The 12533-nt window shown below is 41.8% G+C and overlaps 1 protein-coding gene across 1 annotated transcript in view; it reads right to left on the minus strand.

Annotated features, from left to right (window-relative positions):
• Window positions 1-12533, minus strand: part of E2F3 (E2F transcription factor 3) — a 793515-nt gene that overhangs the window by 226219 nt on the left and 554763 nt on the right. The window lies entirely within an intron of this gene.

Consider the following 12533-nt stretch of genomic DNA (forward strand, 5'->3'; position numbering starts at 1 on the left):
AATGAGCTGAAATGGCAGAGGCATGGATTTTTATGGAAGAAAAAGATAGGCCCCTGTGAAGCATCTCAGTTAGGTATTGCAGAATCTGAGGAATATTGGGCATTGCTGTGCTTATTCCTTATGATTGGTTCCAGGCACAGAATCTTTTCCATTTGTCAGCATAAGATTTTCTAATACTAGGCCTTTTAACCGCCAAAATGACATCCATCACAGGTTTGCTGAGAGATGCCAAGGGTGAAATTAGTTGATTAGCCATGCTGCAAGATTCAAAGTTTGGAGCTAAGTGTGCAGAATTTGGTAGTTCTGCCGAGAGAGTAGGTAAGGTGTCTGAGGCAGGTGCCACGGAGGAAGGTGTGACACATTGCGTAGGAGTGGTTACCAGTGCTGGCGAGGCCAGTCTGGAGCAATCAATCATTTTTGGTTTGTCCTGCAACTTTTAGTAGGACTTTGGAGAGCAGAGGCAAAGGGGGAAAAGAATAGACGGATAGGTTTTTCCAGCTGAATGACAGAGCATCCACTTTCCAAGCTTTTTTGTGATGAATTCTTGTGCAGAATTTGTCCAACTGGTAGTTCTGGGATGAGGCAAAAAGATCTATGTCTGGGCTCCCCCATTTGCATGTCAACATGTTGAAAACTTGTGGCTCCAGTTTCCATTTGTGTGGGTCCATAAGATTTCTGCTTAGTTCATCTGCCAGAGTATTTAGCTTTCCTAGCAGGAATTGAGCTTGTAGATGTATTTGATAATTCAAGGCCGTGAAGGTAGTCCTTGAAGGCTGTCAGAGCATTCTGTACAGCTAGCATCTCTTTCCGAGTGATATGTAGGTGCATTTGATTTGGGCTCCATTTGCCCTGAATGCATTTTCCTGCCAGATGCACCCCCCCAAGCATAGTCTGATGAGTCTGTAGTTAGGGTTTGGGTGACAGGGGGTGGAGTGAATGGCAGTGCCTTGTTTTGGTGGCAGGCCTCTGCCCACCATAGGAACTCTAGTTGCAGGCAAGGTATAATAGGAATTATCGTTTCCAGGCTGTGACAATGTTGACTACAAACTTTTTAGGTACCACTGAAGTTTCCTCATATGCAGTCTTGCATATGGAATTAGAAGAATGCAGGTGGCCATGAACCCCAAGGCATGCAGAATTTATCTTGCAGATAGCTAGGTTTTTGTGGCCACCTGTTTGAAGTAAGTCATCAATTGAATTTGCTTTTCTGGTGTAAGGTAAGTCGTCATCTGGGCAGTTGCATTCAAGCTTGCACCAAGGAATGTAATTTTTTGAGAGGGTACCAGTTGTGATTTATTTTCGTTTATGGTGTACCCTGGACAAGTTAGAACCCTTTTTACAAACGCCAGATGCTTTAGAGGAGTGTCCTTGTTTTCTGCCTGAATTAGACAATCGTCCAGGTATGGATAAATTTGAATATTTCTTTGCCTGCAAAATGCAATTACTGGTGCCAGGCACTTTGTGAAGACCCTGGGCGCAGTAGATAAGCCAAAGGGCAGTGCAGAGAACTGGTAGCTAATGCAAGTAGCCTGCTTTGAAGCTGAGGTATCTTCTGCAAGATTCCCTGATTGGGATATCCAGGTAAGCCTCTTTTACGTCTAGAGTTACCAACCAGGCATCTTTGCCTAGCATAGGTAGTAACGGTTGAAGAGTCAGCATCTTGAATTTTGGAATGTCCAGAAATGTATTTAGAATGGATAAGTCCAGAATTGGACACCATCATTTGTCTTTTCTGGGTACTAGGAAAAGTCTTTAATAGAAACCTTGTCCATTTTCCTCTTCTGGTACTGGCTGAATAGCCCCCATATTCATGAGGAACAGAACTTGTTTCTGGGCTTCTGACCACTGATTTGGAGGCAGATCTGGCTATCCATTTGGGATTGGCAACGTGTGGAAATGAAATCTGTATCCCTGGGATGCTATATTTAAAACCAATTTGACTTGGGTAATCCGTTGCCAGTTTCGTGAATGAAGTGCCAGTTTTCCCCCCAAAGGGGCGGCCAAAAGTTAAGTGCTTGGTGATTGTAGAAGAAAGTCATTGAGACTGTTTACCATAGGGAGGTGCCTTGTTGCTTCCAGATTTGGAGGTGGAGGCACCCTTGTTTTGTTCTAAAAGTTCCTTGTGACTGAAACCTGGAGCCTTTGGAATGTCTGGATTTCACCTTAGCGGCTCTTGAGGGAACTGGAAAGGACCAGTTCTTAGTAGGTCAGTGCCTACTAAATCTGAGTGGCTGCACTTGTAAGAAATCTTTCAGTTTGCATAGATTTAGCTTTATCTTCCATATTTTTTAAAACTTCTTCAGCCTTATTACCAAAGAGACTGTCCTGTTGTAAAGGAACATCCAACAGTTTTGCTTTAACATGGTCAGGCAGATTTTGCTCTCTTATCACAGATCCAGTTACAGCAGCCCTGCAAGTGACCTCCAAAGAATCAAAACCACATTGCAAATCATGTTTTCCAACTTGTTCAGCTGAATGGAAGGAGGTATGGCTAAGGCCTTCGACACAATACCCCACTCAGGCATCATAGATAAGCTAAACAGCTTAAAAGTAAACCCTTACTGTCACTAGATGGGTTGCAAACTAGCTAAAGGACAGAACCCATAAAGTTAAAATCGCTGGAGCAATGTCAGACTCAAAGCCAGTCACAAGTGGTGTCCCACAGGGATCTGTCCTGGGACCCCTCTTGTTCGGCATTTATTTCTCAGATGTTAAAGCAAACATGGGAGGGCTGTGGCTGACAAAGTTCGCAGATGACTGCAACTAGGCGCCATAGTCGATACACCAGCAGACACACACATCCTACAAAAAGGCCTCACTGAAATGGACAACTGGTGCCGTAGTCACGGCCTTAAACTAAATGCCAAAAAATGTATAGTCATCCCTTTTGGAAAAAAACAAAGTAACCACAAATTATTACATAGACAGCAACCCACTGAGTACGGAAAAAGTAATCAGAGACCTAGGGACCCAAGTAGACAGTGACCTCTCATTTGACACCCACGTTGCCAAAGTGGTTAGAAAAACATTCTACCTTGCACACCTCATCACGAAGGGATTCACATCCAGATCCAAGGATGTCATTGTACCCCTATATTCCTCCCTCATCAGACCCATGATTGAGTACAATGCCCCATTTGGTATGTACCTCACCCGGCATTTGCAACAGCTGGAGAGACCACAAAAGTACCTCACCAAAAGGATCAAGGGTCTTCAACATATGTCTTATTCTGCCAGACTAAAGAAACTTCAGCTCTATTCAGTAGCATACTGCCTGCTCAGAGGTGATCTCTGCCTGACGTACAAGGCCATGTCCAATCAGGATCTGATGGACATGCTCCACCTCAAAAAATCCAAATCCATCAGGACCACGAGAGCTAAAGACTTAAACCTCGGCACAAGTATGAATAGGACATGTTGGAGGGATAGATTCATAACCCAGAGGCTTCCCATGCTTTGGAACAGGATCCCAGTTCGTATTAGGCAGAACCTCTCACTGACTCTCTTCAAGAGAAATCTTGATGAGTGGATGGGAGATTGTAAGTTTACCCCAGGGGTCACACATCTGTGTCACTGCTAGACAGGGGCACAGTAAACTAATTATATTATATAAGGGGACCTTCATTGTGCCACTACTGGACAGAGGCACAGTATTCTAGATTTATTCTGTACATTTTTGTACCATTTCATGGGGTGGCAAAAGCCACATCACTATGGCTAGGCTTACAAATGCCCCAGGGCAGATAGCCTAGTACTATACTATGAAACTATGAATGCAATAAATCCTGCAACTCTATTTTCCACACAAAGATCAACATCATTTTCTGTTTAAGTAGACCCATGACATGTTGTTGATATTTAAGCATATGAAATTGACAGTTTAAAGCCCTGATTTCCAAGGTTGCAGACGTGTAAACCTTCTTACCCCATCTATCCAGCACCCTGGAATCTCTGTCAGAAGGGGTAGGATTTTTAGCAGTAGAGGCCTTAACGCCCTTGTGACCCTGAGAAATGGTTTCAGGATCAGCAGTAGGGTTTTTGAAAAGGAATTTGTGAGAGTCAGGAACTCTGTAGTATCTGTCTGGCTTACTAGGAGCTGGAGGCAGAGAATCAGGAGTCGTACTGGATTCTGAAAAAACATAAACAATGTCTAGAACAGGAGGTATAGCCAAAGGCCTATGCTGAGGAAGAAGAAGAAATTTCCTAAGTCTCTTTTTAGATTCAGGGAAATCCTGACTTCTCCAGTGCAAGTGTTCCCTTAAGATATGTAAAGTTTCTGCAAGAGAGAAAATCATCAGGGGGAGAAGCAGAAGGAATAGAATCTACCACATCAAAGTCCTCATAAGTAGGTATAGATAAATCCTGTTCAGAAGAAGAATCAGAAGAAATAGAAACCTTATCTGAAGATTCATAGTCAGTGCCTTGCCTAGGCCTGTTAGCAGGAGGGGGATGGCTACCCATGATCAACGTAATTAAATCTTCAGCCATTTTGATCATTTGTTTTTTAGGCATTGGGGCCTGTACACGTGGCCCAAGCATCGTTTTTTTAGACAAAGTAGTAGATTTTGGCCTTAGTTTTGAAGATGGCGTCGGTTTAATATAAAAATCTTTAGGCCTGAAAACACCCTCAGAAGCCGGTGCCTGCACAGTGGCTCTGAACCCATCTAAGGTAGAGACATCCGCGGGTTCAATACTTAAAGCATCTCGCGGCATACCGGACTCGGCTTAGAAGAAGCGTCGTCGGTTTTGGACCTAGACGGTCTGTCTCTGTCTTTTTCTTTGCATTTTTTTAGGTATTCCGGTAGTCTGAATGCTAACAGACGACATTTCTGGATAGTTAAATCTTAAGCCAAAATATTTAGAAGCAAAAGTATACAGACGTTTAATCGTGTGTTGATTAAATTTAGCACAAAACCGACAGCAAGACACGTTGTGGTCAGGGCCTAGGCAAGGAATACAGTACAAATGAAAATCCTTATGAGGTATTTGCTTCCCACAAGTAATGCAATTAACTTTTACTGACATCGGCAAGGAGCAAGAAAAAGTTTCCCCAATGGGGTACAGCTTTTAGTTGAAGACTTTGGTTCTGAAACTCGAAAACGAGAATTTCAGTAGTCGGCCGTCCGGCACTTGCGAACTGCTTCTGCTTCGGGCACCGCGTGGCAAGAAAGACTAATGTAATGGTGTCTGCTGCATGTTTTATATCACTGACGACCTGACGTCATGGAAGAAGGGACAGCAACTGGCGCAGGACCCAAGACTTTATCAGGCTGACTGAGGGAAACCTGCCAGCAGATAACCCTAATGTAATGACTGCAACAGTGAAACACGAACATGTGGATGCTGACTAAATGAAATGGCATAACATGCTCCTGTACAAATGGTCAAGCTGCATCCTCTTCGCATTGTATGTCTACTCAGTGGAAATGTTCCTGGTCGATTCAAGCATCCCAGAATTTGAAGAACGGATCCAGTGGGATCAAAGGGTTGACAAAAAAAAAAAAAACGTCACTTTTGTTGACATGTTTAGTTGCATCAGGCCAATAGCAGTTTTTAAGGTGTTTATACTTTCACTAATTGCAATCTGGCCTGGATACTGGAAATTTCCTAACACTTTCATTAATTTCCTTTATGAATACCATAAGCTGCTGCTACTATGTGTTCCTGTTTCCTGGAAAAGCAGGGAAAAATAAGATGTCAGAATGGCAGGTGGACGAGAACCAGCGTCAAGTCTCCAAATGGAGATGTCTATGGAGAGTCTTTGATTAAAACATTTTTTTCTGGTGGATTACATGATGTGACTGTAGTTAAGTACCAAATGAAAGAATTGCACAACAGGAAGGCATTAAGGAGTGAAGAATGTGCAATGTTTCCCACTTTCTGTAACTGTGGTGCAGAAATTATTGATTTGTTAGGGATTCTGCATCTCCACATGATCAAGAAACAGTAAACATCTCCAATGACCCAAAGGATGCGTTAGCGCAAAGAATGTTGGAGGTCTCCCGGAATCTGAGAAACCACTCTGCAGGATACTTGCATGCACTGAAAATTGCAAGCTTAGGAAAATTAATTCAGCCAGACCAGTAAGCCAGATAATTAAAAATCAATAATATGTAAATAATCTAGGTCAAGATTTATCCACTTGAGTTTAAAGTTATGATCCTTCACACATCTGGGGACGGAATGTTTGTGACGTCCGATAAAGCAGATAAGTTTATTGAAAGTGAATTATTAGAAAAAATGGTTATGCATGGAACAAACAGGTCTTCATTAATAACTACTTAAAACAAATGTAAACTGACTACACAGCTTTGGAGGTGAACATTTCTAAATGCAAGTCTGTTTGCGAGGCAAAATGTCACAGATGGCAGGAAGATATGGAATGGAAAGGTTCAATATTTGTTCCTCTTACATTTATAATTGTCAATGAGGTACTGTTCCTTCTGTAATGAAGGTGCACATTTGATTCTGAATGTTACATTCTCCATTCATTAATGAGGGAATAGGTGACAGTCTATTAAGAGGTTAACTAGAGTGCATAAAACCATGAAAATCATTTATAGTTCAACTGCAATATACCAAAGGAAAATCTGATATTTAAATATGAATGCTGAATACCTGAAAGTACAAGTAGCTGAAAAGGACAGCGTGAATACTGAAATTACATTATGTTAACTTAGCTGAAACATTGCAAATGAATAAAAACTCTAGAGGTAATTAACATGCCTATTTACAACAGTTTACAACTTCTGTAGTAAAGGACAAAAGGGTTATAGCATTAATGTTTCTGAATAAGACCATAGTGGCTTATTTTTTATTTTTTTTACTTTCGTCCTGTAAATGAAATGGAAAAAGCTATAAACAGAAAAAAAGGTCAACTGGACATTAACCTTTGTTGTAAGCAGTATAAAAGTGAATCTACGGGATATAATAGATTGATGCAAAAAAACTGGATGCAGACATTCTATTATGGCCACTTTGATGCAAAATTTTGGAATCTAAATCAGAAAAATTCAAAAACTGCAAGGAAGATGCCACTTATATGTTTGAACAAAAGGAATACACTGGCAAAAAATACTTTTGAAGAATCCAGAGATTACGGTACTAGATTAAAAGAAAAAAAAAAGCCTTTTAGACTGCATGTACAGAAATATACAAGAATGAAAAAGGATATAATTTTAGATAAAGCAGTATGTCACTGTTAATATGGGTATAACTGTGGAGAAGGAATTTAACTGTAGGAACATTAAAGATTGTAAAATTACAGAAAATACGAAAAAGCTTGAAGCCATGTTTGTGAATAGCTACTGGACAGAAAATTTAGGACAAACTTCAGATTTTACTTTGTACTTGAACTTCAGAGGGAGCTAACCTGCGTTATACCTACCACTTAATTTGGGCTACTTTTGTAGAACATTACAATAGAAGAAAAAAGTCTGCAAAAGTTAAATGAAAAGTTAACAGAAATGTGTTGACTAGAGAGGAGGAAGGAAAGGCTGCAGTTACAGGAGGATCATATCAGTATCATATAGAGGATGTGCCTCCATATGTTAAAGTTTTATATGCACTGAATAGGAGCCAATATTTACAAAATTGCACTTGGGGACACAAAGCTGGTAAGAATTAGTTATCAAGATGTGAATATATATACCAAAATGGAACAGGAAAATGAGTGCAAGGAAAGATCTAGGAGAATGAACTACAAGATATCCTATAGGCAAAAATTTTCTAAAACTAAAAAGGACATGCCTCCTTCAGTGAAAAAGAGGCAAAATGAAAAGTAAAACATGGAGAAAGGAGGAGAAACTGGCAAGGAACTGCAGTACTATTAAACATACAGATAAAAATATGACCCATAACCGCCTTCAGCTACAGGACTGGTGGCCATCAGGCACTAGACTAGACTTCCACCAAGGGCCAACTCCTTCCAGTGGTTCAATATTAGACACCTCCTTACCTCTCCACACTGGGCATGCCTCCAGACACTCACTTGTATATACTGCAAGGTAAACAGTTATTCCTCCAACAGAGTCCATTTTTGATCATTTAAGATGACAAGGAGAGAGTACATTACAGGGGAGGGGCATGATATTCAACATTTAACAGTGAGTATAACATTTGTATCTGAAAAGAATAGTGTGAATACTAAAATTAAATGATGTAGCCCACCCAGTTCAACTACAGAAGAATCTCTCCAGCTTCTTCTTTTGGGTGCCATTAAAATGGAACACCTAAAATGATGGTAGAGGATCCGAAGGCTGACCTGAACCCTGAGATTATACCCAATTTCTATTTTGAAAAGTCCCTTTGACAGCAGACTTGCAGAATGTCTTTTGGGTTTATCTTGTAAAATTGTTACACTTACCCTAGCAAAAAAAAAAAAAAAAAAAAAAATGCACAAACATTCTGATAGCCCTCTGTACAGGGTGACCTTGGGCATTCTACTACAACTGAAAGATACAGTTAATTCCTCATAACAATCTGGGAAAATGAAAAATTCTGGACCACACTGGGAAGGTAAAACAGGATCCAGTCGCATCCAAGAGAATGGGGTAATGGGTTAAAAAGTACAGTTGTGTACACTTACCATAAATGTAGATGTTAGACTGTATTCACTGTTGCAGTCATTACATTTGGGTAATCTGCTGGCAGGTTGCCCTCAGTCTAACCCTCAGATTAAAGTCTTGGGTCCTGCATCAGTTGCTGTCCCTTCTTCCATGACATCAGGTCGTCAGGGGTATAAAACATGCAGCCGATGCCATTACATCAGTTTTTCTTGCCCCAGATGTCAGGTGCCCCCCAAATGGGGAGAAAATAAAATTAAAAACACAAAAATATACCTCAAGCCAAAAGCAAATACACTAAAAAGACTTTTTAGGAAAGTAAAAGAAAGTAGAGGTATAGTCAGAGAAAAAAGGAGGCTGGAGGGAGGGAGGGTAACCAGGACTGCAACAGTGAATACACTCTAACATCTACATTTATAGTAAGTGTACACAACTGGACTATGTTCTTCATGTTTCACTGTTGCAGTCATTACACTTGGGTAGATTCCCAAAGCTATGGTTGGGAGGAGGAATTTATGCATCTTTAGGATCAGCTATAAGGCCTTGCAAGACAGCAGTGGCAAAGCCAGCTCTGGATTTAGAGAAAATTAGTACAGAACTCCAGGTAGCAACTTCTAGAATATCCCTGGCAGGAACACCTCTGAGAAAGGAGGCAGAAGTAGCTACATCCCTGGTGGAATGAAATCTGATCCCCTGGGGGATAGGTTTTCCATGGTGCTTATAGCGGAAATGAATGCAGTGGCTTATCCATTTAGAAATGGTTTGTTTTGAAAGAGCCTTCCCCTTTGCCCCAGCAGCAAATGCTACTAGCAATTGCTCAGATTTTCTTCGAAATTTAGTTCTGTCCAAGTAGAATCTAAGTTGTCTGTGCACGTCCAAGGAATGCAGAATCCTTTCCCCTTTGTTCTGTGGGTTGGGATAGAAGGTTGGCAAATGAATGGACTGATTAAGAGCCACACTGGAAACCACCTTGGGCATGAAGGATGGATTAGTTCTCAGAGACACCCTGTCCGCATGAAAGATGATGAAAGGCTCTACTGCCATAAGGGCCTGTAATTCAGATTTCCTTCTAGATTAAGTGATTGCTAAAAGGAAGGCTGTTTTCCAAGAAATACATTTTTAAGTCTGCTGTAGCATCTGGCTCAAAAGGAGGTAGAGTGAGCTAAGTTAAGGTCCCAGGCAGGGGTGGGAGCTCTCCTGGGTGGTCTCAAGTTCTTTGCCCCTCTGAGATACTGCTTCAGCAGGGGATGAGAAAAGAGGGGTGTGGTTCTGTGTTATAGTGAGCCGAAATAGCTGAAGCGTGCATTCTAATAGAGGAAAAAGACAGGCCCTTGTGAAGCAACTCAGTTAAGTATTGCAAAATCTGAGGTAAATTGGGTGCTGCTGTGCTCATCCCTAAAGATTGGTTCCAGGCCCAGAATCTTTTCGATTTGTCAGCATAAGATTTTCTAGTACTAGGTCTTCTCGCCTACAAGATTACATCCATCACAGGTTTGCTAAGGGATGCTAAGGGTGAATGTAAGTGATTAGCCAAGCTGCAGGGTTCAATGTTGGGAGCGGAGGGTGCAGAATTTGGTTCTCCTGCTGAGACAGCAACGAAGGTGTCTGAGGCAGGTGGCATGGAGATAACTGACACACTGCGCAGGAGTGGTTGCCAGTGTTGGCCTGGCCAGTCTGGAGAAATCAAAATCATTCTTGGATTGTCCTATTTGACTTTTAGCAGAACTTTGCAGAGCAGAGGCAGAGGGGGAAAGGCGTAGACCGATAGGTTTTTCCAACTGAAGGACAGAACATCCACTTTCCAGGCTGTTTTGTGTGGAGTCCTTGTGCAAAATTTGTCCACCTGGTAGTTCTGAGGGGAGGCAAATAGATCTGTCTGGGATCCCCCATTTGCTAGTCAACATGTTGAAAATCCATGGTTCCAGTTTCCACTCATGTGGGTCCCATGAGATTTCTGCTTAGTCCATCTGCCAGTGTATTCAATTTTACTGACAGGAATTGAGCTTGTAGGTGCACTTGGTAGCTCAAGGCCATGTTCCACAATGCCATGGCTAGTCTGCAGAGGGGGTAGGAATGTGTACCCCCCTGCTTGTTTATGTACCACATAACTGTGGTGTTGTCTGTCTTTACCATTAGTTGTCCTGGAAGAATGTAGTCCTTGAAAGCTGTCAGAGCATTCTGTACAGCTAACATTTCTTTTTGATTGATATGTAGGTGCATTTGATTTGGGTTCCATTTGCCCTGAATGCACTTCCCTGCCAGGTGAGCCCCCCATGCATAGTCTGATGCATCTGTATTCGGGGTTTGGGCGGCAGGGGGTAGTTTGAATGGCATTCCTTTGTTCTGGTGGCAGGCCTCTGCCCACCATAGAAATTCCAGGCATAGGCAAGATATGATAGGGATCATTGTTTCCAGGCTGTGACAACGTTGACTCCATAGACTTTTGAAGTTTCCTCATTTGCAGTCTTGCATATGGAATTAGAAGAATGCAGGAGGCCATGAACCCAAAGGCTTGCAGTATTTGTCTTGCAGATAGCAGGGTTTTTGTGGCCACTTGTTTGAAGTAAGTTACCAAATGAATTTGCTTGTCTGGTGTGAGGAAAGCCATCTGGGCAGTTGTATTCAAGCTTGCTCTCAGGGATGTAATTTGTTGAGAGGATACCAGTTGTGATTTCTTTTCATTTAGGGTGTACCACAGACAAGTTAGAACCCTTTTTAAAAACGCCAGATGATTTAGAAGAATGGCCTGGTTTTCTGCCTGAATTAGACAATCGTCCAGGTATGGGTATATTTTAATATTTCTTTGCCTGCAAAATGCAATTACTGGAGCCAGGCACTTTGTGAATACCCTGGGTGCAGTAGCCAAGCCAAAGGGCAGTTCAGAGAACTGATAATGCAAGTAGCCTGCTTTGAAGCGTAGGTATCTTCTGCAAGATTCCCTGATTGCGATATACAGGCAAGCTTCTTTTAAGTCTAGAGTTGCCAACCAGGCATCTTTGCCTAGCATAGGAAGTAACTGGTGAAGAGTCAGCATCTTGAATTTTGGAATGTCCAGAAAGGTGTTTAGAGTAGGCAGGTCCAGAATTGGACACCATGATTTGTCTTTTCTGGGTACCAGGAAAAGCCTGGAATAGAAACCTTGTCCCTTTTCCTCTTCTGGCACCGGTTGAATAGCGCCCATGTTTAAGAGGGAAAGTACTTGCTTTTGAGCCTCTGTCCACTGATTTGGGGGCAGGTCTGGCTACCCGTTTGGTGTTGCAAACATGTGGAAATTAAATCTTTAACCCTGGGACACTATATTTAAGACCCATTTGTCCTGGGTTATAAGTTCTCAGTTTTTTGCATGAAGAGCAATATTTCCCCCCAAATGGGCGGCTAAAAGTTAAGTGCTTGGTAATTTTAAAGGAAAGTCATTGAGACCGTTTACCATAGGGGGTGTTCTTGTTATTTCCAGATTTGGAAGTGGAGGCCCCCCATTGCTTAGTTCCGAGAGTCCCTTGGGACTGAAACCTGGTGCTTTTGGTGTGTCTGGGTTTGGTTTGAGAGGATCTGGAAGGAGCTGGAAAGGACCAATTCTTAGTCTGCCAGTGCCTACTAAATCTTGGAGGTTGCACTTGTAAGAAATCTTTTACAGTTTGCATAGATTTAGCTTTATCTTCCATCTTGTTTAGAACTTCTTCAGCCTTATTGCCAAACAATGGTCCTGATTTAAAGGAGCACCCAACAATTTTGCTTTAACATGATCAGACAGATTGCTCCTTAAGCCAAGCATGCCTTCTAAGCACCGACCCAGTAACAGCAGCCCTGCAAGAGGCCTCTAAAGAATCAAAACCACATTACAAATAATGTTTTCCAACTTGTTCAGCAGAATGCAATAAATCCTGTAAATCTTTATTTTCCACACAGTCAGAAAGCATAATCATTTTCTGTTTAAGCAGTCCAATAACATGCTGTTGATATTTTAACATA

This window comes from Protopterus annectens, chromosome 3.part0, assembly GCF_019279795.1.
Source record: "Protopterus annectens isolate FY-2018-M chromosome 3.part0, PAN1.0, whole genome shotgun sequence".
NCBI classification, from domain to species: domain Eukaryota; kingdom Metazoa; phylum Chordata; order Ceratodontiformes; family Protopteridae; genus Protopterus; species Protopterus annectens.